Below are 27,963 nucleotides of genomic sequence, written 5' to 3' on the forward strand. Positions count from 1 at the left end.
ACTATCAGAAATGAATGATGAATACTTACCATATACATGATTGCAGATGGCCTGGAGGGTATTAAGCTGAGCAAAATAACTCAATCAGAGAAGACAATTCACATATGGTTTCACTCATATGTGGAATATAAGAAAGAGGGCAGAGGACCATTGGGGAAGGGAAAAAAATACTGAATGGGAAGTTATCAGAGAGGGAGACAAACCACAAGAGACTTAATTATAAGAAACAAACAGGTCAGGTGCCTGGGTGGCTCAGTGGGTTAAAGCCTCTGCCTTTGGCTCAGGTCATGATCCCAGGGTCCTGGGATCGAGTCCCACATCAGGATCTCTGCTCAGTGGGGAGCCTGCATCCCTTCCTCTCTCTCTCTCTGTCTGCCTCTCTGCCTACTTGTGATCTCTGTCAAATAAATAAAATCTTTAAAAAAAGAAACAAACAGGTCTTCTGCAGGGGAGATGGGAGGGTAAATAGGATAATTGAGTGAAGGATATCAAGGGGGGCACATGATGTGATGAGAAGTGGGTCTTATAGGCTGCTGATAAATTACTGAACACTAAATCTGAAGCTAATGATGTACTACAAGATGACTAATTTTATTTAAATTAAAAAAATTAAAATGCTTCTATACTGAAAGAAAGAAAAGTCATTAAGGATGACAAAAAGAAATGGAAAAATATTCCATTCTCATGGATTGGAAGAACAAATATTGGTAAAATGTCTATGCTACTGAAAGCAATCTACACATTCAATGCAATCCTTGTCAAAATACCATCAGCATTTTTTACAGAGCTGGGACAAACAATCCTTAATCTTTATGGAAAAAGGAAAGACCCCAAATAGACAAAGAAATCCTGAAAAAGAAAAGCAAAGCTGGAGGCATCACACTTCCAGACTTCAAGCTGTATTACAAAGCTGTAATTATTAAGACAGTATGATACTGGCACCAACATATACACATAGATCAATGGAACAGAATAGACTATCCATAAATGGACCCTCAACTCTATGTTCAACTAATTTTTAACAAAGCAAGAAAGAATGTAAAATGGAAAGAAGACATTAGTTCTTCAGAAAATGATGTTGAGATATCTGGACAGCAACATGCAGAAGATTGAAAGTGGACCACTTTCTTATACCATACAGAAAAATAAGTTCAGAATAGATGAAAGACCTGAATGTGAGCCAGAAATCAGTCAAAATCTCACTGGAGAATACAGATGGCAATCTCATTGACCTTGGCCACAACAAGTTCATATTAGACATGTCTCCAGGAGCAAGGGAAACAAAAGCAAAAATGAATTATTGAGACCATCAGGATATAAAGCTTTTGCACAGCAATGTAAACAGTTAACAAAGCTAAAATACAACCTATGGAATGGGAGAAGATATTCACAAATGACTAGTATATGACTAGATAAAGGGCTAGTATCCAAAACTTATAATGACCATATAAAACTCAACACCTAGAATACAAAAAAATCAAGTCAAGAAATGGGCAGAAGACATGAATAGACATTTGACCAAAGACATACAAATGGCTAACAGACACATGAACAGATCCTCAACATCACTTGGCATCAGGGGAATATAAATCAAAACCACAATGGGATACCACCTCACACATCAAAACTGCAATGAGATACCACATCACCCCAGTCAGAATGGCTAAAGAGAACAACTAAGGGAACAGATGTTAGGAAGGATGCAGAGAAAGTGGACCCCTCTTACACTTTTTGTGGGAATTCCATCTGGTACAGCCACTCTGGAAAACAGTATGGAGGTTCCTCAAAAACTTAAAAATATAACTATTATATGAAAAGCAATTTCACAAATAGGTGTTTATCCAAAGGATAAAAAGATAGTGATTTGAAGGGGGACATACATCCCAATATTTATAACAGCAATGTCCATAATAGCCAGTATAAGGAAAGAGCCTAGATATTCATCAACAAATGAATGGATGAAGAACGGATGGCATATATACAGGAATATTATTCAGCCATAAAAAAAAGAATGGAATATTGCGGGGTATGTGCACCCAAATGTTTATAGCAGCAATGTTCACAACAGCCAAACTATGGAAAGAACCTAGATGTTCATCCACAGATGAATGGATAAAGAAGAAGTGGTATGTGTGTGTGTATATATATATATATATATATATATATATATATATATATATATTGCAGCCATCAAAAGAAATGAAATCGTGCCATTTGCAATGACGTGGATGGAACTTAGCAAAATAAGTCAATCAGAGAAAGACAACTGTCAAATGTTCTCCCTGATATGAGGAAGTGGAGATGCAATGTGGGAGGTTGGGGGGTAGGAAAAGGATAAATGAAAGAAGATGGGATCTGGAGGGAGACAAACCATAAGAGACTCTTAATATCACAAAACAAACTGAGGGTTGCTGGGGGAAGGGGGAGTAGGAAAAGGGGGGTGGTGTTATGGACATTGGGGAGGGTATGTGCTATGGTGAGTGCTGTGAAGTGTGTAAACCTGGAGATTCACAGAATTGTACCCCTGGGGCTAATAATACATTATATGTTTATAAAAAATTAAAATAATAAAAAAAATAGAGTGACAAGGTAAATAACCACAACAATGATAGTTGCTTCTTCCATTCACAGGCCAAATCCTCTACCTGAATGAATCTTCAAAGAACATATACTCCAAGCTCTTTGGGGGTACAGTTAGCAAAGCTGTGGCCTAATGGTATATATCCAGATGGTGGCCAAAGGTGCCTTTCTCCCCATGTCTTGTTTGCTATTTTACATTACAGTGGGCACCCACGTACATTTTAGCTAACAAAGTTGGCAGTGAGAAATAATCAAGATAGAAATTCCTTGAAGTATTCTGCTACAGTGTCTGGTGGAAGGGCAAACATTAGATGAGGACTCTATGTCCTTTATTCCCCCTCTCTCTTTCTCTTATCTTGCCTTTAATCCCTCAAGTTGTCATATGAGATATTGATTCTCCCAGTATCCATTAAGACTCATCTAACACTATAAACAACTATATACCAACAAACTGGACAACCTAGGAAAAAATGGAAAAATTCCTGGAAACAAACAAAAATTCTTAAAAATACACAAACTGAATCAGGAGAAAATAGAAAGTCTGAATAAAAAATTAATAATAAGGAGGTTGAATCAGAAAGCAAAAACCTCCCAAAAAATAAAAGCCCAGGCCCAGACTGCTGCCCTGATTAATTTTACCAAACATTTAAAAAAGAGTTAAAAACAATCTTTCTGGGATGCCTGGTGGGGGGTGGCGGGTGCTCAGTTGGTTAAGCATCTGCCTTTGGCTCAGGTCATGATCCCTGGGTCCTGAGATTGAGTCCCACATTGGGCTCTCCGCTCAGTGGGAGCCTGCTTCTCCCTCTCCTTAAGTGCCATCCCCAGCTTGTACTCTCTCTCATTCAGTCTCTGTCTTGCAAATAAATACATAAATGAAATCTTAAAAAAAAAATCTTTCACAAATTCGTTCCAAAAAATCAAAAGGAGATTTTATGAGGACAATGTCATTCTGATACCAAAACTACACAAGGGCACTACCAAAATATAAAACTATAGAACAATGTCTCTAATTAATATAGATGCAAAAATTCTCAATAAAATACTAGCTTACTAAATTCAGTAGCCCATTAAAAGGGTCATCTACCATGATCAAATGGGATTTAGGTAGCTGATACAAGGATGGTCCAACATATCAATCAATGTGATACATCACACTAATAGAATGGAATAATAAAACCCACATCATCATCAAAATAGAGAATAGACCAATATATAGTAACAAGATTTTTTTTTAAAGATTTTATTTATTTATTTGACAGAGAGAGATTACAAGTAGTCAGAGAGGCAGGCAGAGAGAGAGGAGGACGCAGGCTCCCTGCTGAGCAGAGAGCCCAATGCGGGACTCCATCCCAGGACCCTGAGATCATGACCTGAGCCGAAGGCAGCGGCTTAACCCACTGAGCCACCCAGGCGCCCCATATAGTAACAAGATTTAAACAGTGATCAAAAACCTCCCAAAAAACAAGATCCAAGGACCCAATTGATTCCCTTGGGAATTCTACCAAACTTTCAAAGAAGAAATAATATCTATTATTTCAAAGCTGTTTCAAAAAAAATGAAGCAGAAGGAAAACTTCCAGACCCTTTTTATGAAGCCAGGATTACCCTGATCCCCAAAACAGGCAAAGACGCCATCAAAAAGGAGAATTTCAGACCAATATTCCTGATGAATATGGATGCTAAGATTCTCAACAGGATCTTAGCAAATAAGATCCAACAGTATATTAAAAGGATTATCCACCATGTCCAGGTGGGATTTATCTCTGGGTTGCAAGGGTAGTTCAACATTTGCACATCAATTTGATAGAACAAACCAATAAGAGAAGAGCAAAGAATCACATGGTACTCTCAATAGATGCAGAATAAGCATTTGACAAAATCCAGCATCCATTCCTGATTAAAATGCTTCAAAGTATAGGGGTAGAGGAAACATTCCTCAATGTCATAAAATCTATGCATGAAAAACCCACAGCGAATATCATCCTCAATGGGAAAAAGCTGACAGGCTGCCCTTTGAGATCAGGAGCATGACAAGGATGCCGGCTCTCACCACTCTTGTTCAACATAGTATTAGAAGTCCTAGCAAGAGCAATCAGAACACAAAGAGAAATAAAATGCATTCATATTGGCAACGAAGTAGTCAAATTCTCTCTCTTCACAGATGACATGATACTTTATATGGAAAACCCAAAAAAATCTACCCCAAACTACTAGAACTCATTCACCAATTCAGTAATGTGGCAGGATCCAAAGTCAATGTACAGAAATTAGTTGCTTTCTTATACACTAACAATGAAAATACAGAAAGGGAAATTAAAGGTTTGATTCCATTTTCTATAACATCAAGAACCATAAGATACCTGGGAATAAACCTAACCAAAGTGGCAAAAGATCTGTACTCAAGAAACTACAGAACATTCATGAAAGAAATTGAAGAAGACACAAAAAGATGGAAGACCATTCCGTGCTCATGGATAGGAAGAATAAACATTCTTAAGATATCTATACTACCTAGAGCAATCTATACTTTCAATGTCATTCTGATCAAAATTCCACCAGCATTTTTCAAAGAGCTGGAGCAAACAATCCTAAAATTTGTATGGAATCAGAAGGGACCCCAAATTGCTAAATAAATGTTGAAAAAGAAAAAAACAAAACTGGGGGCATCACGTTGCCTGATTTTAACCTTTATTACAAAGCCGTGATCATCAAGACAGCATAGTACTGGCATAAAAATAGACACATAAACCAGTGGGACAGAGTAGAGAGCCTCTGTATCGACCCTCAACTCTATGGTCAAATAATCTTCTACAATGCAGAAAAAATAGAGACAGTGGAAAAAAGACAGTCTCTTCAATAAATGGTGCTGGGAAAATTGGACAGCTATGTCTAGAAGGACGAAACTCGACCATTCTCTTACACCATACACAAAGATAAACTTGAAATAGATAAAAGACCTCAATGTGAGGCAGGAATCTATCAAAATCCTAGAGGAGAACATAGGTAGTAATCTCTTTGACATTGGCCACAGCAACTTTTTTCAAGATATGTCTCCAAAGGCAAAGGAAACAAAAGCAAAAGTGAACTTTTGGAACTTCTTCAAGATCAAAAACGTCTGCCCAGTGAAGGAAACAGCCAACAAAGCAAAGAGGCAACCCATGGAATGGGAGAAGATATTCGCAAATGACAATACAGACGAAGGGCTGATATCCAGGATCTATAAAGAACTCTTCAAACTCAACACACACAAAACAGATAATCATGTCAAAAAATGGGCAGAAGACATGAACAGATACTTCTCCAATGAAGGCATACCAAATGGCTAACAGACACATGAAATAATGTTCCTTATCACTAGCCCAGGGAGATTCAAATCAAAACCACATTGAGACACCACCTTACTTCAGTTAGAATGGCCAAAATTAATAAGACAGTAACAACATGTGTTGGATAGGATGTGGAGAAAGGGGAACCCTTTTACACTGTTGGTGGGAATACAAGTTGGTGCAGCCACTTTGGAAAAGAGTGTGGAGATTCCTTAAGAAATTAAAAATAGAGCTTCCCTATGACCCTGCCATTGCACTACTGGGTATTTACCCCAAAGATACAGATGTAGTGAAAAGAAGGGCCATATGTACCCCAGTGTTCATAGCAGCAGTGGCCCCAATCACCAAACTGTGGAATGAACCAAGATGCTGTTCAACAAACGAATGGATAAGGAAGATATGGTCCATATGTACTATGGAATATTATGCCTCCATCAGAAAGGATGAATACCCAACTTTTGTATCAACATGGACAGGACTGGAAGAGATTATGCTGAGTGAAATAAATCAAGCAGATAGAGTCAAATATCATATGGTTTCACTTATTTGTGGAGCATAACAAATAGCATGGAGGACAAGGGGAGATGGAGAGGAGAAGGGAGTTGAGGGAAATTGGAAGGGGAGGTGAACCGTGAGAGACTATGGACTCTGAAAAACAATCTGAGGGTTTTGAAGGGGCGGGGATGGGAGGTTGGGGGAAACCAGGCCGTGGGTATAATAGAGGGCACGGATTGCATGGAGCACTGGGTGTGGTGCAAAAACAATGAATAGTGTTATGCTGAAAAGAAATTTAAAAAAATTAAAAAATAAAGCACTAGAAAAAAAATAGACACAGAAAAAACATCTGGAAAAATTCAACAACTGTTCATAATAAAAACTCCTAAGATATTAGATATAGAGAAAACATCCCTCAACATATTAAAGGCCATATATAATAAGCCCACAGCTAATATACTCAATAGTGAAATGTTGAAAAATTTTCACCTTAGATCAGGAAGTAGACAATGGTGTCCATTCCTATCACTCCTATTCAACATAATACTGGAAATCTTTGTTGGAGAAATGTCAAGAAAAAGAAATAAAAGCCATCAGAATCTGAAAGAAAGACGTAATTGACTATTTGCAGATGGCATGATTTTATATATAGAAGATTCTAAAGATATCATCAAAAAGTTATTATATCTAAACAAATTCAGTAAAATTGCAAGATAAAAAATCAACATGCAAAAAGTCAAGAGTTTTTGCACACTAACAACAAATTATGTAAAAATGAAATTTGAAAATTATTTCATTTACAATAGTCTAAACATGATAAAATACTTAGAAATAAACTTAACCAAGAAGGTGAAAGATCTCTCCTCTATAAAGACACAGATAAAGAGAAGTGGTCCCACTTTCATGGATTGGAAGAATTAATATTTTTTAAATAGCCATACTACAAAAATGATCTATAGATTCAGTGAAATCTCTATGAAGATTTCAATGTCATTTTTTACAGAGGGAAAAAAAAGAAATCTAGAATTTGTATGGACCCATAAAAAGCCCTGAGTAGCCAAATCTAATTTTTTTGTGCAAAAGAAAAACAAAGTGAGAGGCACCACATTTCCTGACTTAAAGATACTATAAAGCTATAGTAATTCAAACAGTATGGCACAAGATGGAACAACAAATGTTGGTGAGGATGTGGAGAAAGGGGAAGCCTCTTACACTTTTGGTGGGAATGCAATCTGGTACAAGCACTCTGGTAAACAGTATGGAGTTTCCTCAGAATGTTATAAATAAGGCTACCCAGTTACTCAGCAATTGTACTACTAGGTATTTACCCCAAAGATACAGATTAGTGAAAAGGAAGGGCATATGCACCTCAATGTTCATAGCAGCCATGTCCACAATAGTCAAAATGTGGAAGAAGTTGAGGTATCCTTCAATAGATGAATGGATAAAGAAGATGTGATTAATAAGTAAAATGGAATATTACTCCGCCATCAGAAAGGATGAATGCTTGCCATTTACACTGGCATGGATGGAACCAGAGGGTATTATGCTAAGTGAAATAAGTCAGTCAGAGAAAGTCAGTTATCATATGGTTTCACTCTTATGTGCAATATAAGAAATAGCACAGAAAATCATAGTGGAAGGGAGGGAAAACTGAATGGGAAGAAATCAGAGGGAGACAAACAATATGAGACTCTTGACTCCAGGAAACAAACTGAAGGTTGTGGATAGGGAGAACATGAGGTAACTGGATGATGGGCATTAAGGAGGGTATGGGATGTGATGTGATGGGCATTAGGTGTTATGTGCAACTAATGAATCATTGAGCTTTATATAAAAAAATAATGATGTACTATAAGTTTGCTAATTGAGTTCTGAAAAAAAGAAAAGAAAAGAAATAAAACAGTATGGTACAGGCAGGAAAAACAAATAGATCAATGGAACAGAACTGAAACCTCAGAAATAAACCCAAGTGCATATTCAATAAATACTTGACAAAAAAATCAAGAATGATCAATGGGAAGATGGCAACAAAGTAGAAGTGTCCCTTGAACACAACTAGATAACTATTGAATCATCCTAAATACCTGCAAAAATCAGCCTAAAGCCTGAAAAACAAAACAAACCAGAAAAACAAATAAAACAAAACAAAACAAAAAAACTCCACACCCAAAGGGACAGAAGATGCAACACTGAGGAAGGTAGGAAGTACAGAGAGATGATTGATTTAGGGGAGAAACTGATCATGGATGCTATGGAGGGAAGGGAGCCATTGTCATGGAGAAGGGTGAGAAAGAGAGAGGAATACACAGAGCAATGCACAAGGAGAACTTTTCCTCAAAACCAATAGCTTAGAAAACGAGAGAGGCTGGAACCACCAGGACTTAAATACTAGAATTTTAAAGGTCAGTGGGCTTGGCTGGGATGGAGTAAAGAGGGCACTGCCTAAGGGCCCCCACACCACCCTTCTTGCCCCCTGTGCTCTGGAGGGACTGCCTTCTTGATCAAATTTGCCTCAGTCCCAGCTTGGCAGGCCCCTTCCCCAAAAGATTACTATAGACCCCTGCCCACACCACGTCTCTAAAACCTGGAGTTTTAAAGAACAGACTCGGGTGGGATAGAGCCAAGATGGCACTGTGCTCCTCCTGGAGGAAAGGCGGACAAACAACCCCAGGACAGACAGCATGGAAACAGCAATCTGAAGAACACCGGGGGCACACATTGGAGAGATTATTCCCTCATCTTAGAGAGTGTCCCTGGGAGGCAGCATTCACAGAGATGCCTCTCCAAGGAGCAAAGGATCTGGCTGGCACCATTTCCCTCACCCATCCCTCAGCATAAACACAGAGCCATCTGAGGGGAAAAGCTCAGCTAAGAAACTGACTACCTAACTTGCTTATTCCAAGCCCCATCTGCCTGTCCTCTGGCAGGACTGCCCTTCTCAGTCAAGCTTGCCTCAGACCCAGTATGGTTGGCCCCTCCCCCAGAAGTCCAGCACAAACCCCTGCCCACACCACATCTCTCAACTAGAGAGTTCAGCAGGGACCGTTTTGCTGCAGTTAGTGACAAGTCTCATTTCACAAGCAGACCTGAACACACCTATTTAAAACTTGCCACAATTAGTCCAGGGACCAAACAGTGCCCACAGGAGACAAGGAAAGTCTCTGCAGATGACTGGCCTGAAGGATAGAGCAGTCAAAACACAACAGTAGAGTGCACACGACACACATCAGAGACATTCCCTGAAGTGCCAGACCCTGGGCACTACATGACCTCTTCTTCATAAGGTCATTACATTCAAGAGCAGGAAATATAGCTGGCTTTTCTAAAACAGAGGAGGTAGAAAGTTAGACAAAGTGTCAAGAGGGAGGAATTTATAAAAAACAAAAGAACAAGACAAGGCCACAACCAGAAATCTAAGAGAAACAGGTATATGTAACAGGCTTGATGGAGAATTTAAAGCAAAAATCCTAAAATATTCACTGGGTTTGAGAAAAGAATAGAAAATATCAATGAGATCCTTACAACAGAGATAAAAGAGTTTAAAAAAAAACCTATCAGTGATAAAGAATGCAATAAACAATATTGGAAACAGGTTTGATACAATGAACTACAGGATGGCAAAAGCAGATGAATGAATTAGTGATCTGGAATTACAATAATGGACAATAATAAAGCTGAACTGTAAGCAACATGAGAATAGACTGAGGGAAGTCAGAGACTCCATTAACATTTGTATTCTGGGAGTCCCAGAAAAAGAATAGAGGGAAAATGGGGCAGAAAATTTATTTCAAGAAATAACAACAGAAAACTTCTCTGATCTAGGGAAGGAACAGACATCCAGATCCAGGAGGCACAGAGAATTCCCATCAAAATCAACAAAAGCAGGCCAACACCAAGACATATCATAGTTAAATTCACAAAACATAGTGATAAAGAAAAAAATCCGAAAAGCAGGACGACAAAAGAAGTCCTTAACTTTCAAGGGAAGACCCGTAAATCTGCAGTTCTCAAACAGAAACTTGGCAAGCCAGAAGAGAGTGGCATGATGTATTCAATGTGCTGAATGGGAAAAATCTTCAGCCAAGAATATTCTATCTGGAAAAACTATCATTTACAAGAGAAGAATAGATAGTTTCCCAGACAAAAGGGGTTCAGACCACTAATTACTTTGAGAGTAAATGAACTAAAAGCTCCAATCTAAAGACATAGGGTGTAGGGGCACCTGGGTGGCTCAGTGGGTTAAAGACATAGGGTGTCATAATGAATTAAAAAAAAGAAAAGACCCATCTATATGTTCCCTCCAAAAGACTCATTTTATACCTAAAGACACTTGCAGATTGAAAGTGAGGGGATGGAGAAATATTTATCTTACAAACAGATGTTAAAAAAATCCAAATAGCAATACTTGTATGGGACAAACTAGAATTTTGTCCATGTATTGTTTTTTTTTTTAATATTTTTATCACAGTATAATTAACAGACAGTGTTATATTAGTTTCAGGTGGGCAACATAATTATTCAACAATTCTACACATTACTCAGTGTTCACCAAGTGTAGTCACTGGGTGTCACCAAAAAACATTATTACAATCTTACTATTCCCTATATTGTATTTTTCTTCTCTGGGATTATTTATTTATCTATCTATTTCTCTTGTATTGTTTTTATCCTGCTTTGGTATCAGAGTAGTACTGGCCTCATGGAATGATTTTCAATGTGTTCCTTCTAGTACACTATTTGTAAGATTTTGATAGATATTTTGTAAGATTTTGATAGATATAGTCATTAAGTTTTTTTTTTTTTAATTGTTTGGTAGAATTCAACAATGACACCATGTGGTATTGGGCTTTTCTGTGCTGGGAGATTTTTGTTTCCTAATTCAACTTTCATTCTTGTTATTGTTCTAAGAAGATTTCCTATTTCTTAGACTCAAGATTCCTAATTTAATCATGGTAACTTGGGTGTCTTTAAGAATTATCTTTAGGATTTCTTTCCTAAATTACCTGATTTGTTAGAATAAAATTGTTTATAGTAATATGTTATATGATATATTTCTGTGGTTATCTGTTGTACTGTTTTCTCTTCAGTTTCTCATTTTGGATTTTGATATTTCTTTTTTTTCCTTAGTTAATGTAGTTAGAGCATTGTCAATTTTGTTTCTTTCTTTTTGAAAAATTGGTCATTGTTTTCAATGTTATGTTATTGTTTATTCTGGTCTCTATTTGTTTCTGATTTTTCTTCGTTATTTTCTTCCTCTACCAAATTTCAGCTAAGTTTCTTCTTAGCTGAAATGTGCAACATTTTATAAAACAATAGACTCAGTTTCTTCAAAATACCTATGTTATAGAGGAGGACTTAAGATGGTGGAGGATTAGGGGTACCCTAAACTTATCTAGTCCCTCAGGCACAGCTAGATAGATATCAAGTCCTTCTGAGCACCAAAAAAATCAATCAGAGGAATGAGATAACAAAAACTGTAAATCTAGAAGAAAAAAAGCAGCCACCTTTTGGAAGGTAGAAAGTGTGGAGAGCTGAATTGAGGGCAATATAGTTGTGGATATGGTGGCAGGGAGAGAGCCTGCTCACAGAGGCTATTGCAAAATATTATTAGCAGCAGAGTACAAAATCAGAACATTTAGAAGTCTGCTACAGTGGGGGACATTCCTGGCTTAAAGGTGCTCAGGTGGCCAAGCAGGGTGGAGTTCCAGGTGTAACATCATGGTCTGAGGATCCCCGGGGTTGCAAGAAGAAAGGTTGGTGCCTGAGTGCTACACTGTTCCCAGGCACAGGAACGTGGAAACCAGCTGAGAACAGTGAGTCTTAATGCTGGTTTTCTGTTCTGTTTTGCCATAAACTGAGAACTGCTGCACCGTCCTGTGACTTCTTTCCTGGGATGGGTGGGCAAAAAGCAAAAGCAAGGCAAGACACTCCCCCAGAGGAACAGTGTGGGTACATGCGCCATGGGAGTCCTTAAAATTTGGAGTATTGAAACTCAGTTGCATGCCTGACATAAAAAGCTGAGGGTTGCTGGGGGGAGGGGGTTTGGGAGAAGGGGGTAGGATTATGGACATTGGGGAGGGTATGTGCTTTGGTGAGTGCTGTGAAGTGTGTAAACCTGGTGATTCACAGACCTGTACCCCTGGGGATAAAAATATATGTTTATAAAAAATAAAAAATTTTAAAAAAAAAAAAAGCTCAGACATAGGCAGGGTGACCACAAGGTTCTGACAGAAACTGGGGACACAAGAATGATTGATTCTTCTTCAATGAAGGCCCACTGAATAGTGAGACAAATGACTTTCAATTCTGGAGCTAGAGAGTGGGGTGCTGCCATATCCCCCCACTCATCAGCTTGGAAAATTTTCAAGGGAGCAAAACAGCATTACCTAGTGGATGCCAGAGCCCTTTGCACCAAGCCCTGCTGCCCTGCACCCTGGAGTTGCATTTCCACTAGAACAAGTCCACCTGAAAATCAGCACTACAGGCCCTTCCCAGAGAATATCAGCACAAACAGCTAGCTTGCACCAAATTTAGTGATTATAGAGTGCCAGCTTGCGCCAAATTTAATGATCACAGGGTGCTCCAAAGTTTCAGCTCTAGGGGAAAATAGGATCTAGCTTCCTTTTTAATTTTATTCTTTATTGTTTTATTATTATTTCCTCATTTATTTTCTTATTTTAATTCCTTTTTTATATTTTTTTGAAATTTTGATTTTTATATATACTGTATATACTTTATTTTTGCCTACTTTTAATTTAATATTTTCCTGAATTAATCATTGGTAATATATTACATAACAACCAAGGTCCTCACATACAAATGATTTCCACTTTGTCTATATTGCCAACCTCCCATATGTCAACAAACACAACACTAACATTATCAAACTTGGGAAACAATAAAGTACTCTGAATTTTAACATCATAATATTAGGAAAGTTTGGGAGCTTTGCAAAATATATCCTGATCATCCATGTGTACAATGTCATTTCTATTGATTTTTGTAGTGATCATTAGTGAATAAGGAGCAGATTTACAAGTTTATATAGTAAGGCATCTGGGTTCAACACAAAACTGTTACAACTTTAGGCAAATACATGTTTCATAAGACGCTGCTAACACTTAGATGGATTAAATAAAATTCAAAAACGTGGAATAAAGACAAGACAATAATAAAGACAAGACAATAAGAAGCATTTTCCACAATTTATCTTGTCATAGCAAGGAAACCAAAAGACACCAAAGTCCAATTTTTTTCCCCTCTCTCTGTCTTTTTTGCTTTCTTCTATTTACTGGAAAAAGAAATGATGAGATGGAGAAACTGAGCCTAAAAGAAAAAACAGGAAGTAGAACTCATGTCCATGCATATAATCAATACAGATGTAAGTAAGATATTGGAATTAGATTATAAACAATGATTATAAAGACACTACCTGGGCTTGATAAAAAGCATAGAAGGTACTAGAGAATTCATTGCTGCAGAGATAAAAGAACTAAAATCTAGACAGGCTAAAATTAAAAATGTTATAACCAAGATGCAATCCAAGGTGGAGGCCATAAGAACAAGGATGCATCATTCTGAGACAAAATGGTGGAGGAAAAGGGGACCTCATTTCATCTGGTTGCTTGAATTTAGATAGATAACTACCAAATAATTCTGAATAACCATGAATTCAACCTGAGACATAAGAAAAGAATATCTGGAACCATGCAAGTAGAAAAGCAACCATTTTTTGCGAGGTAAGAGGTTCAGAGAAGGGAATTTGAGGGGAACTATTAGAAGATAAATGGAGGTTGGAGGGATCCTCCATAAACCAGCTATTGAAAAGTGATAAATACTCCTGGAGGGCCAAGTCTGAATCCTTAGAAATCTGCGCCAGTGAGAGACATACCTGCAGGAAAAGCATGCAGGGGATGAAACAGGCAGATTTCTAGGTGAGACACTTTGGTCTCAGGACCCCAGAATAATAGAATTAATGGGGTTATCTGAGCCAATAGAGATCCCAAGAAGGGGAGCAGGGAAACTGGTTATGGCCTGTGAGTCCACAAGGTGGTTCTCAGCTCGGTTCAGCATAAACTGTGAGCCAGAACTGATAAGGTGACTGCTTTCTGCCTGGGAACCCTGAAGAGGACTAGAATGCTGGGACACTCTGCCATCCTCCAGGAGGGGTGGATGGAATGAGTACATGCATGACTGGGCCAAAGTTTTCAGTGCAGTGGCCCTATAGAGAGCACTGCAAGACACCCCTCTGCTATACCCTGGGAAGGGCGGAGTGGGTGAAAGCACAACCAGGCAACAACACTCAGGACTGATTCCCAGTAAAGGACAGTACTAGAGGACTTGTTGCCATTCTCCAGGAGGAGCACATGATCCAGTGACTGCTTTTAGGCCTTTTGTAAAGGGCAATAACTTGGGGCCCAATGACTTCCCCTGGGAGGATTGCTAAGAGTTCTCGCCACAGAAGTCTGCAGAGTAGAGCACACACAAAACTGAAAACTGTTTATCCCAAAGGGTTTGTCAAGATGAGATTGATATCTTTCAGCTCTAGGCCTGGATATCTGTGCATGGCTATTTTTATTTTGAGCTTTAAAGAGGCTAGGAGATAGGGGGGCAAGATGGTGGAGGAATAGGAGACCATGTTTCATCTGGTCCCCTGAATGGAGCTAAATATCTACCAAAACACTTTGAAACCCATGAAATCAGCCTGAGATGTAACTGCACACTTCTAGATCTCTATGGGAGCAGAGGATCATCAGTGGATAAGTACAGAGGAGTGGGAATGCTCAGAGACCTATTGGAGGATAAACAGAAAGGGGAGGGAGCCACCAGAAATGACACATTGGAAAGTAAAACCCCACTATGAAAGTGCCCTGTGCTTGGGGACCAGCATTAACTTAGAGACTGCTTAACAACACTCAAAAAGAGAAAAGAGTCTTAAGGGGCAAGTGGTGGTACTGGGTGACCAAAGGCAAAGATTTAAGTTCACTGTCCCAGGGAGGACAGAGCCAGTGCTTGCCAGTGTTCACACATGCCTGAGAGAGCCCAGCAGGGGCTCCAGTCAGGAGTACTTAGGCCCACAAATTTCCTCAGCCTGCTCCGCATGCCCCACTGAGTCAGAGCACACCTGGCATGGGCTGGGCTCTAGAAAGTAGTAACGGCAATAACAGCCAAGGGGATTGGGCTCACCCAGATTATTATTGCTTGTGATTTTAGTGGCACACTGGTACAGAGAGTAACAGAAGCCTCGGGCAATCAATGGGATGCTGGCTGGGGTACCGAACACAGGGAAGATGTGGTGTTTAGCAGAATTTGCAGAGGGAGAGTCTGTTTTTCTGTACCAATCAGAGGGGAGCAGACTGAAGATTATCTGAGACGGAGCTCTGGGGGCAAACAGTTTACTTTGCTCTGACCCTCCGAAAAGGCACAAAAAACTGCCAAAGAACAAAAACCTCCAAAGAACAAAAGCCTGAAAAACTGGTTTCCACAGAGCCCAGCCACTTGATAGGGGCAGGGTAACTCAGCCCAAGCAAGATTGACTGAAATACAACACAGCACACCCCTCCCACAGAAGACAAGCCAAAAGAGCAAGGGGACAACAACCCTGGGGTCCTCATAAAACAGTGAAACCCCAACTTCAGGGGAAATACCAGGATATTAAGGATACCAGGATATTAAGCTCCGGGTATTGCCCCAAAACCTGTGTATTTCATAGGTGAAACTTCTCTTTTTCTTTTTCTCTTTTTAAACTCGTTATCACAATTCCTGTCCTTTTATTTTTAACCTACTTACCATTACAACTAGATGCTTAATCTAGTTTTAATATCCCTGTATCTCTGGAAAGTTGAGTCCTTTAACAAAGATAACAAGATACACCCAGGAAGAACTGATATAACCTTCCTCGCTCACATCAGGGTTTTATAAACACCTTGCCATCGTGTTCTTCTGCCAATGTTTCTGTGTATTTGTTTTTGGTTTTGTACTATATAAATCTTATTCATGAAGTTCATTTTGGCTGGGGTTTCCTTTTCCTTTTATTTTTCTAGTCTGTTATGTTTTTCTTTAGATATTATTTATCTATTTATTTATTTATTTATAAAAATATTTGATTTATTTATTTGACAGAGAGAGAGATCACAAGTAGGCAGAGAGGCAGCAGAGAGAGAGGAAGAGGAAGCAGGCTCCCTGCTAAGTAGAGAACCTGATGCAGAACTCGATCCCAGGACCCTGAGATTATGACCTGAGCCAAGGACAGAGGCTTAACCCACTGAGCCACACAGGCGCCCTAGTCTGTTACTTTTGTTGGTACATTTGTTTGTTCATTTTTCATTATGTACCTTATAAATCTTACTTTGAGGGTTCATTTTGGCTTTTTTTCCTTTTTCTTTTCACTTTCTCTCTCTCTTTTTTTCTTTCATTCTCGTGGGGACTGCTGATTGCTCCAAAACTTTCCAGGGTGCACCTTGCCTGGATCATGGTTGATATATTCAGCTATACATCCCTTCAACCACCTCTCACCAAAATGACTAGGAGGAGGAACAACCAATAGAGGAAAAATTCAGAGACTTTGATTCCTGCCACAGAACTATTGGACATGGACATAAACAATATGTCAGAAAGGAAATTCATGGCAACGGCTAGGTTGGAGAAGACAACATGGCCAGCTAGGTTGGAGTGGAAACATAGAATCTCTAAGGGTGGAAGCGAGGGCTGATCTGGCAGTACTAAAATATGTTATCAGTGAGACCCAATCTAATGTAAGTACTCTAACAGTGAGGGTAACTGAGGCAGAAGACAGAATTAGTGATTTGAAGACAAACTGATAGAAAAGAAGGATCAGGAGGAGGCCTGGGGCAAACAGCTTAGAAGCCATGAAAACAGAATTAAGGAAATAAGCGATGCCATGAAACGTTCCAATGTCAGAATTATTGGGATCCCTGAGGGGATGGAGAGGAGGGGGTAGAAGATATAGTTGAACAAATTCTGGATGAAAATTTCCCTAATCTGGAGAATGGAACAACTGTTTGTGTCCTAGAAGCAGAGAAGACAGCCCCCCAAATCGATGAGGGTAGAAAGACCTCCAGGCACGTGATTGTGAACTCCATGCATCTTAAATTCAAATAACATGACTTAAGGGGAGCTAGGGGGGAGGATCCTTATTTAAAGAGGTAGGACCATCAGAATAATGCCAGGCCTTTCCACAGAAACCTAGCAAGTCAGAAAGGGCTGGCAAGACATATTTAGGGCACCAAATGAAAAGAACATGCAGACAAGAATACTTTATCCACCAAAGCTGGCATTCAGAATGGATGGAGAGATGAAGAGTTTCCAAGACAAGCAATGCTTAAAGGATTATGTGACCACCAAACCAGCACTACAAAAAATATTAAGAGGAGTTCTATAAAAGGAGAAAGAACCCAAGAGTGACATAGAACAGAAATTTACGGAGACAATCTATAGAAACAAGGACTTCACAGCCAATATGATGTCAATAAAATCTTATCTGTCAATAATCACTCTCAACATGAGCAGCCTAAATGCTCCCAGCCCAAATGCTACAGCGTTGAAGACTGGATAAAATGACAGGACCCATCCAATATGCTCTCTACAAGAGACACATTTGGTACCTAAAGATACATGCAGACTGAAAGTGAAGATATGGAGAAGCATCTATCATCCCAACGGGTCTCAAAGAAAGCTGAGGTAGCAATTCTCATATCAGATGAATTAGATTTTAAGCTTAAGATTTTAAGTCAGAGATACAGAAGGACACTACACCATTCTTAAAGGGTCTACCCACCAAGCAGATCTAACAATTGTAACTATTTATGCCCCCAGCATGGGAGCAGCCAATGACATAAACCAACTGTTCAATGAAATAAAGCATCATAGTGATAAGAATACACAAATTATAGGGGATCTTAACACAGCACTCTTAAGCAATAGACAGATTATCTAAGCAGAAAATCAACAAAGAAACAAGAGCTTTGAAAGACACATTGGACCAGATGGCCCTCATAGATATATACAGAACACTCCATGCTTTAACAACAGAATACTCATTCTTCTCGAGCGCACATGGAACTTTCTCCAGAAGAGACAATATACCGGGTCACAATCCAGGTCTCAGCCGATACCAGAAGACTGAGATTATTCCCTGCATATTCTCAGACCACAATGATTTGAAACTGGAACTCAACCACAAGAAAAAGTTTGGAAGGAATTCAAACACTTGGAAGCTAAAGACCATCTTGCTCAAAAATGTTTGGATCAACCAAGAAATCAAAGAAGAACTTCATTCATGGGAACAAATGAGAATGAAGACACATGGGTCCAATATCTATGGGATATGGCAAAGGTGGTCCTAAGGGAGAAATACATAGCCATCCAAGCCTCACTCAGAAATATTGAAAAATCCAGAATACACCGACATACTTTACACCTTAAAGAGCTATAAAATCAAGAACTAATTAAGCAAACCCCACACAGAAGAAGGGAAACGATTAAGATTAGAGCAGAGATCAATGAGTTAGAAATTAGAGATGAGGTAGAATACCACAAATGAAACTAGAAGCTGGTTCTTTGAGTGTATTAATAAGATCCATAAACCACTAACCAAACTAATCCAAAGGAAAAGAGAGAGGACCCAAATTAATAAAATTATGAATGAAAGGGGAGAGGTTACAACTTACACCAAGGAAATAGAAAAAATCATCTGAAATTATTAGCAGCGGCTATATGCCAATAAGTTAAGCAATCTAGAAGAAATGGATGCATGCCTGGGAAACCTATAACCTTCCAAGACAAAAACAGGAATAAATTGGCAACCTGAATAGACCAATATGTAGTAACGAGATTGAAGCAGTGATCAAAAACCTCCTAAAACACAAGAGCCCAGTACCTGATGGATTCCCTGGAGAATTCTATGATTCAAAGAAGGAATAATGCCTATTCTCCTGAAGATGTTTCGAAACACAGAAACATAAGGAAAACTTCCAGATTCTTTCTATGAGGCCGGCATTACTTTAATCCCAAACCAGGGAAAGACCCTATCAAAAAGGAGAATTTCAGACCAATATCCATGATGAATATGGATGTCAAGATTAACAACAAGATCCTAGTTAACAGGATTCAACAGTACATTAAAAACTTTATCCACCATGACTAGGTGGATTTTATCCCTGGGAAACAACAGTGGTTCAACATTTGCAAATCAAACAATGTGATAGAACGAATTAATAAGAGAAGAGCAAAGAACTACATGGTTCTCTCAGTTGATGCAGGAAAAGCATTTGACAAAATACAGCAGCCTATCCTGATTAAAGCTCTTCAAAGTATAGGGATAGAAGGAACATTCTTCAACTTCATAAAATCTATCTATGAAAAACCGACAGTCAATATTATTTTCAATGAGGAAAAGCTGACAACCTTCCCATTGAGATCAGGAACATGACAAGCATGCCTACCCTCACCACTGTTGTTCAACATCATAATAGAAGTCCTAGCAACAGCAATCAGACAACAAAAAGAAATAAAAGTTCATTCAAATTGGCAAAGTAAAAGTCAGCCTCCCTCTCTTTGCAGATGACATGATAGTTTATATGGAAAACCCAAAAGACTCCACCCCCAAACTACTAGAACTCATACAGCATAATACTCATAATTCCTTAATGTGGCCGGATACAAAATCCATGCACAGAAATCAGTTGCTTTCTTATACACTACCAATGAAACTATAGAAAGGGAAATTAGGGAATTGATTCTATTTACTATATCTCTAAGAACCATAACATATCTTGGACTAAACCTAAGCATAGAGGTAAAGGATCTGTACTTGGGGAACTACAGAACACTCATGAAAGAAACTGAAGAAGACACAAAAAGATGGAAAAGCGTTCCATGCTCATGGATCAGAACAACAAACATTGTTAAAATGTCTATACTGCCCAGAGCAATCTATACTTTCAACATCATTCTGATAAAAATTCCACTGGCACTTTTTAAAGTGCTGGAACAAACAATCTTAAAATGTTTACAGAACCAGAGGTGACCCCTAATCACCAAGGAAATGTTGAAAAAGAAAAACAAAGCTCGGGGCATGATGTTGTCTGATTTCAAGCTTTATTACAAAGCTGTGATCACCAAGATAGCATGGTACTGGCACAAAAATCTAGTCCTAGTCCAGTGGAACAGAGTAGAGAGTCCAGATATGGACCTGCAACTCTATGGTCAAATAATCTTCTACTAAGTAGGAAAAAATATCCAGTGGAAAAAACACAGTCTCTTCAATAACTGGTGCTAGGAGAATTGGACAGCTATGTATAGAAAAATGAAACTCGACCATTCACTTACACCATACACAAAGATAAACTCCACATGGATGAAAGACCTCAACATGAGACAGGAATCCATCAAAATCTAGAGGAGAACATAAGCAGTAACCTCTTTGAGATTGGCCACGGCAACTTCTTTCAAGGCACGTTTCCGAAGGCAAAGGAAACAAAAGCAAAAATGAACTTTTGGGACTTCCTCAAGATCAAAAGCTTCTGCACAGCAAAGGAAACAGTCAACAAAACAAAGAGACAACCCACAGAATGGGGAAAAATATTTGCAAATGACACTAGAGACTAAGGGCTGATATCCAAGATCTATAAAGAACTCCTCAAACTCAACACCCCCCCCCAAAAAAAAAAGATAATCACGTCAAAAAGTGGGCAGAAGACATGAACAGATAGTCCTCCAAAGAAGACATACAAATGGGGGCGCCTGGGTGGCTCAGTTGGTTAAGCAGCTGCCTTCGGCTCAGGTCATGATCCCAGCGTCCTGGGATCGAGTCCCATATCGGGCTCCTTGCTCTGCAGGGAGCCTGCTTCTCCCTCTGACTCTGCCTTCCACTCTGTCTGCCTGTGCTCGCTCTCGCTGGCTCTCTCTCTGACAAATAAATAAATAAATCTAAAAAAAAAAAAAAAAAAAAAAAAAAAAAAGAAGACATACAAATGGCTAGGAGACACATGAAAAAATGTTCAACATCATTAGCCATCAGGGAAATTAAAATCAAAACAACATTGAGATACCACCTTACACCAGTTAGAATGGCAAAGATTAACAAGGCAGGAAACAACAAATTTTGGAGAAGATGTGGAGAAAGGGGAACCCTCTTACACTGTTGGTGGGAATGCAAGTTGGTGCAGCCACTTTAAAAAACAGTGTGGAGATTCCTCAAAGGGGGGGGGGCGGGGGGATAGAGCTACCCTACGACCCTGCAATTGCACTGCTGGGTATTTACCCCAAAGCTACAAATGTAGTGAAAAGAAGGGCCATATGTACCCCAGTGTTCATAGCAGCAATGTCCACAATAGTCAAACTGTGGCACAAGCCAAGATGCCCTTCAGCAGACGAATGGATAAAGAAGATATTGTCCATATATACAATAGAATATTATGCCTCCATCAGAAAGGATGAATACCCAACTTTTATATCAACATGGTTGGGACTAGAGGAGATTATGCTGAGCAAATAATTCAATCAGAGAAAGTCAGTCATCATATGGTTTCACTTACTTGTGGCACATAAGGAATAACATGGAGGACATTAGGAGAAGGAAAGGAAAAGTGAATTGGGGGAAGCTAGAGGGAGAGACAAACCATGAGAGACTATGGACTCTGAGAAACAAACTGAGGGTTTTGGAGTGGAGGGGTGTGGCGGCATGGGTGTGGGCATTAAGGACGGCACATATTGCATGGAACACTGGTTGTGGTACTTAGAAAAAAATGAATCTTGCAACACTGAAAAAATAAAATAAAGTTGAAAAAAATAGATAAAAATAAATGAAAGAGGGAAAGAGTCTTTGGGAAAGAAAAGCCACATGAGGACCAGCTCACACTGAGCCCAGCCCCCCTTCAAGTGGTGGCACAGATCTGCCAAGGCAATGACACCAGAGAAGCAGTGAAGCAGGCCCCACCTCAGAAGACTAAGTGGAAGAACAGGTGCACAGCTAGTTTACTGACCCCACAGGACTTTAATACTCCAGAGCTAGGGGAAAAAGAGTATATAGAATTTGAGACTTTTTCTTATGATTTGTTTATATTTCAATTTAAAATTTTCCATTTCTATCTTTTCTTTTTTCCCTTTTCACTGTTTTTTATTTTATCAGCTCTCTGTTTTTAAGTATATTTTATCTTTCCTTTTTTACATTGATATTTTATGGCTATATTCTTCATTTTTGCTTCTTTCACTCTAATCAATTTTATTTTTGTGCATATATATATATATATATATTATATATATAATTTCCCTTACAATTTTGGACTTAATGTCTTCTAACACAGACACCAAAATATTCTCTAGACCAACTAGATCACCCAGTTTTGACCACCCTGAGAAATTACACACTTTCTTCTACGCCCATTTTTTTTTTACTTTTTCTTTCTTTTTTAAAAAATTTGCTTTTCCTTTTATTTTTTGTTTTATGACCGGTTCAGATTTGTCTCGTGTGTATTTTGCTTGGGTCATGGTTGATATTGTTGATTATGCTCGTGGGGAAAATGACTGGAAGGAGGAATGCACAAGAAAAAGAAGAACCAGAGGTAATACTCTCTGGAACACATATAATCAATATGGATATAGTAAGCTATCAGAGTTGGAATTCAGGATAACAACTACAAAGTTACTAGCTGGCCGGGGGGGGGGAAAAACATGAAAGACACCAGAGAAAATATTAGAGCACAAATGAGATATAATCAGGCTAAAATTAAAAATAACTGAGATGCAGTCTAAATTGGATGCTCAAACAAGAGGGTAAATGAGGCAGAAGAATCAGTGACATAGAGGAAAAATTGATGGAAAGGAAGGCAGTTGAGGTAAAGAAAATAACACAATTAATAGACCACGAAGAAAGGCTTCAAGAAATCAGTAATACTATAAAATGTACCAACATCAGAATTATTGGGGTGCTGAGGGTGAAGAGAGACAGAGGACCAGAGGTGTATTTGAGAAAATCATAGCTGGGAATGTCTCTATCTGGGGAAAGAAACAGGCATTCATGTCCAAGAGATAGAGAGGACACCTCCCAGAATCAATCACCCTGGCATATATTAGAGAAGTTTGCAAATTTCAGAGATAAAGACAAAATCCTGAAAGCAACTTGAGAGAAGAGGTTCAAAACCTACAGAAGTAGGAATATTACACTTAAATCAGACCTATTTACAGAGATCTGGTAGGGAAGAAAGCACTGGCGTGATATATTCAGGGTACTCAGTCAGCAAAAGAATGCATCCAAGAATACTCTATCCTTTATCCTTTAATATTTATTATACTTCACTATACTTTATCCTTTACCACTCTAGCTTTCTTTTGAGGTTCATTTGCTTTTTAAATTGTTCTCCATACACTTACCTTCAATCTGTAAGTATCTTTAGGTTCAAAATGTGTCTCTTGTAGGTAGTGTATGGATGTGTCCTGCTTTTTTTATCCAATCTGAAACCCTGTGTCTTTGATGGAAGCATTCAACCAATCTACATCGAGAATAACTATTGAGAGATATGGATTTATTGTCCTGGTACTGTCTGTATCGTCTCTGTTTCTGTAGGTTTTCTATTTCTTCCTGGTTTATGTGACTCATGGAGTTTTTCTTTGTTTACAGAATCCCTGTTAATATTTTTTGCAGGGCTGGCTTGGTGGTCACATATTCTTTCATTTCCTCATGTGCTGAAAGGTCTTTAACTCTCCATCCATTCTGAATGACAGTCTTCCTGGGTATTCTTGGCTGGATGTTCTCCTTACTTAGTACACTGAATATGTCCTGCCAGTCCTTTTTGGCTTGCCAGGTCTCTATGGACAGGTCTAATATTATTCTAATGTTTCTCCCTCTGTTTCTGAAGAATCTTTTCCCTCTAGCTTCTCTCAGGATAGCTTCCTTGACTCTAAGATTTGCAAGCTTCATTATTACTTGTTGGGGTGTTGATCTACTTTATTGATTTTGGAAGGGGTCCTCTCTGGTTCTTGGACTCAAATGTTATTTTTTCTTTTCCAGATTAAGGAAGTTTTATTTTCTCAAATATACCTTCTAGTCCCCTCTTTCTCTCTGCCCCCTCAGGGATCCCAGTAATTCTCACATTGGAGTGTTTTGTGGCATTGTTAATCTCTCTAAGTCTAATCTCATGTGCCACTAGCTGCCTATCCCTATCTTCTTTGACTTCCTTTCTATCAGCTTATCTTCTAGGTATTTTCATTCTTTTGCCTCACTTACCCTGGCTGTTATGAGTATCCAGTTTAGACTGTCTCTTATTTATAACACTTTTAAGTACATCTTAATTTTTAAAAATATTTTATTTATTTATTTGACAGACAGAGATCACAAGTAGGCAGAGAGGCAGGGAGAGGGAGAGAGGGGGAAGCAGGCTTCCAGTTGAGCAGAGAGCCTGATGTGGGGCTCAATCCCTGGACTCTGGGATCCTGACCTGATCTGAAGTCAGAGGCTTTAACCCACTGAGCCACCCAGGCGCCCTTAAGTTCATCTTAATTTTATCTCATTTCTGCCCTTAGAGTTTCTCTATTGTCACTAATGCCTTTTCAAGACTAGCTATTGACTTCATGATCATTCTCCTGAAGTCTGTCCCTGACACTTTGCTTATATCCATATCCATTAGTTCTGTGGTGGAAGACATTGTCTCTGGTTCTTATCTTTGTTGAGCGTCTTTCTGTGGTTGGATGGTTGAACAAATGGATAGAGTCCAAAATATCAACCACGACCCAACTTAGATGCACTCTATCAAAATCTGTAGTGGTGGTCACACACAACCACAGAAAAGAAAATGCCCAAATGAAACACAAGAATAAATTTTAAAGATTGAATATATATATATATATATATATATATTTATTTATTTAAAGGCTGGGAGCAAAAGGGGGGCTATAATCTCTCAGTGTGGACAAATCAGGGTGTCTCAGTTGTTCTTGGATGTATTCTGATTTGTGTGTTAGAGGATATTATGTCCTCAAATTACTAGGAAGGTAAAACTTGTATGTATTAAAAGGTACAATAGAGTACAGTGAACAATGGCCTAAAATAAAGCATATATCTAAAAAAAAGTACAGGTGTGTAGAAATACAAGTTAAAAAGCACCTATAAAAAAATGAGTTGGGAGGGAGGAGTCAAGATGGATGAGAAGTAGAAGGCTGAGACTACTTCAGCTAGCCGGAGATCAGCTAGATAGCTTATCTAAAGATTGCAAACACCTGAAAATCCATCCGCAGATCGAAGAGAAGAACAGCAATTCTGGAAACAGAAAAACAACCACTTTCTGAAAGGTAGGACCGGCGGAGAAGTGAATCCAAAGCGACGGGAAGATAGAACCCGGAGACAGCGACTGGCTCCCGGCAAGTGGCGGAGCAACGGAACACAAAATCAGGACTTTTAAAAGTCTGTTCCGCTGAGGGACATTGCTCCAGAGGCTAAACCGGGGCGAAGCCCACGCAGGGTCAGCGTGGCCTCAGGTCCCGCAGGGTCACAGAAGGATCGGGGGTGTCTGAGTGTCGCAGAGCTTGCGGGTATTGGAACGGGAAAGCCGGCTACAGAGACAGAACCGACAGTGAGCTCACAGCTCGAGGTTACCTTGAACCGGTCGCAGGCTCGGTGAGCTCAGAGCGTGGCTGGAGGTCAGGCAGACCGGGGGTAACTGGGTGCTGTTCTCTGAGGGCGCACTGACGAGTGGGGCCCTGGGATCTCGGCTCCTCTGGGCCGGAGACCAGGAGGCCGCCATTTGTATTCCCGTCCTCTGGAACTCTACGGAAAGCGCTCAGGGAACAAAAGTTCCTGAAAGCAAAGCCGAGCGGATTACTCACCCAGCCCCTGGTAAGGGCAGTGCAATTCCGCCTGGGGCAAAGACACTTGAGAATCACTACAACAGGCCCCTCCCCCAGAAGATCAACAAGAAATCCAGCTGAGACCAAGTTCACCTACCAAGGAGTGCGGTTTCAATACCAAGGAGAGCAGCAGAATTCCAGAGGAGGAGAAAGCAAAGCACGGAACTCATGGCTTTTTCCCTGTGATTTTTTTTAGTCTTGCAGTTAATGTAATTTTTTTCTTTTTCATTTTCTGCTTTTTTTCTTGCCTTCTGGTAAATTTTTTTTTTTAACTACTACCTTTTTCTGTGTTAACGTTTTTTAACAAGTTTATCTAATATATATATTTTTTTCTTTTTTATATTTTTCTTATTTATTTTCTTTTTTTTAATTCTTTTATTTTCTTTTTTCTTTCTTCCTTTTTGAACCTCTTTTTATCCCCTTTCTCCCCCCTCACGATTTGGGATCTCTTCTAATTTGGTTAAAGCATATTTTCTGGGGTTTTGGCGACACTTTTAATATTTTACTTGCTCATTCGTACGCTCTTATCTGGACAAAATGACAAGATGGAAAAGTTCAACAAAAAAAAGAACAAGAGGCAGGACCGAAGGATAGGGACCTAATCAATACAGACATTGGTAATATGTCAGATCTAGAGTTCAGAATGGCAATTCTCAAGGTTCTAGCCAGGCTCTAAAAAGGCATGGAAAATATTTAGAAAAACCCTCTTAAATATATAAACGCCCTTTCTCAAGAAATAAACGAACTAAAATCTAACCAAGTTGAAAGCAAAAAAGCTATTAATGAGGTGCAATCAAAAATGGAGGCTCTCACTGCTAGGATAAATGAGGCAGAAGAAAGAATTAGTGATATAGAAGAACAAATGACAGAGAATAAAGAAGCTGAGCAAAAGAGTGACAAACAGCTACTGGACCATGAGGGGAGAATTCGAGAAAAAAGTGACAACATAAGACGAAACAACATTAGAATAATTGGGATTCCAGAAGAAGAAGAAAGAGAGAGGGGAGCAGAAGGTATACTGGAGAGAAGTATTGGGGAGAATTTCCTCAATATGGCAAAGGGAACGAGCATCAAAATTCAGGAGGTTCAGAGAACGCCCCTCAAAATCAATAAGAATAGGCCCACACCCTGTCACCTAATAGTAAAATTTACAAGTCTCAGTGACAAAGAGAAAATCCTGAAAGCAGCCCGGGAAAAGAAGTCTGTAACATACAATGGTAAAAATATTAGATTGGCAGCTGACTTATCCACAGAGACCTGGCAGGCCAGAAAGAGCTGGCATGACATTTTCAGAGCACTAAACGAGAAAAACATGCAGCCAAGAATACTATATCTAGCTAGGCTATCATTGAAAATAGAAGGAGAGATTAAAAGCTTCCAGGACATACAAAAACTGAAAGAATTTGCAAACACCAAACCAACTCTACAGGAAATATTCAAAGGGGTCCTCTAAGCAAAGAGAGAGCCTACAAGTGGTAGATCAGAAAGGAACAGAGACCATATACAGTAACAGGCACCTTACAGGCAATACAATGGCACTAAATTCATATCTCTCAATAGTTACCCTGACTGTGAATGGGCTAAATACCCCTGTCATAAGACACAGGGTATTAGACTGGATAAAAAAACAAAATCCATCTATATGTTGCCTCCAATAAACTCATTTTAAGCCCGAAGACACCTCCAGATTTAAAGTGAGG

Source organism: Mustela lutreola, chromosome X (genome assembly GCF_030435805.1).
Source record: "Mustela lutreola isolate mMusLut2 chromosome X, mMusLut2.pri, whole genome shotgun sequence".
NCBI lineage: Eukaryota > Metazoa > Chordata > Mammalia > Carnivora > Mustelidae > Mustela > Mustela lutreola.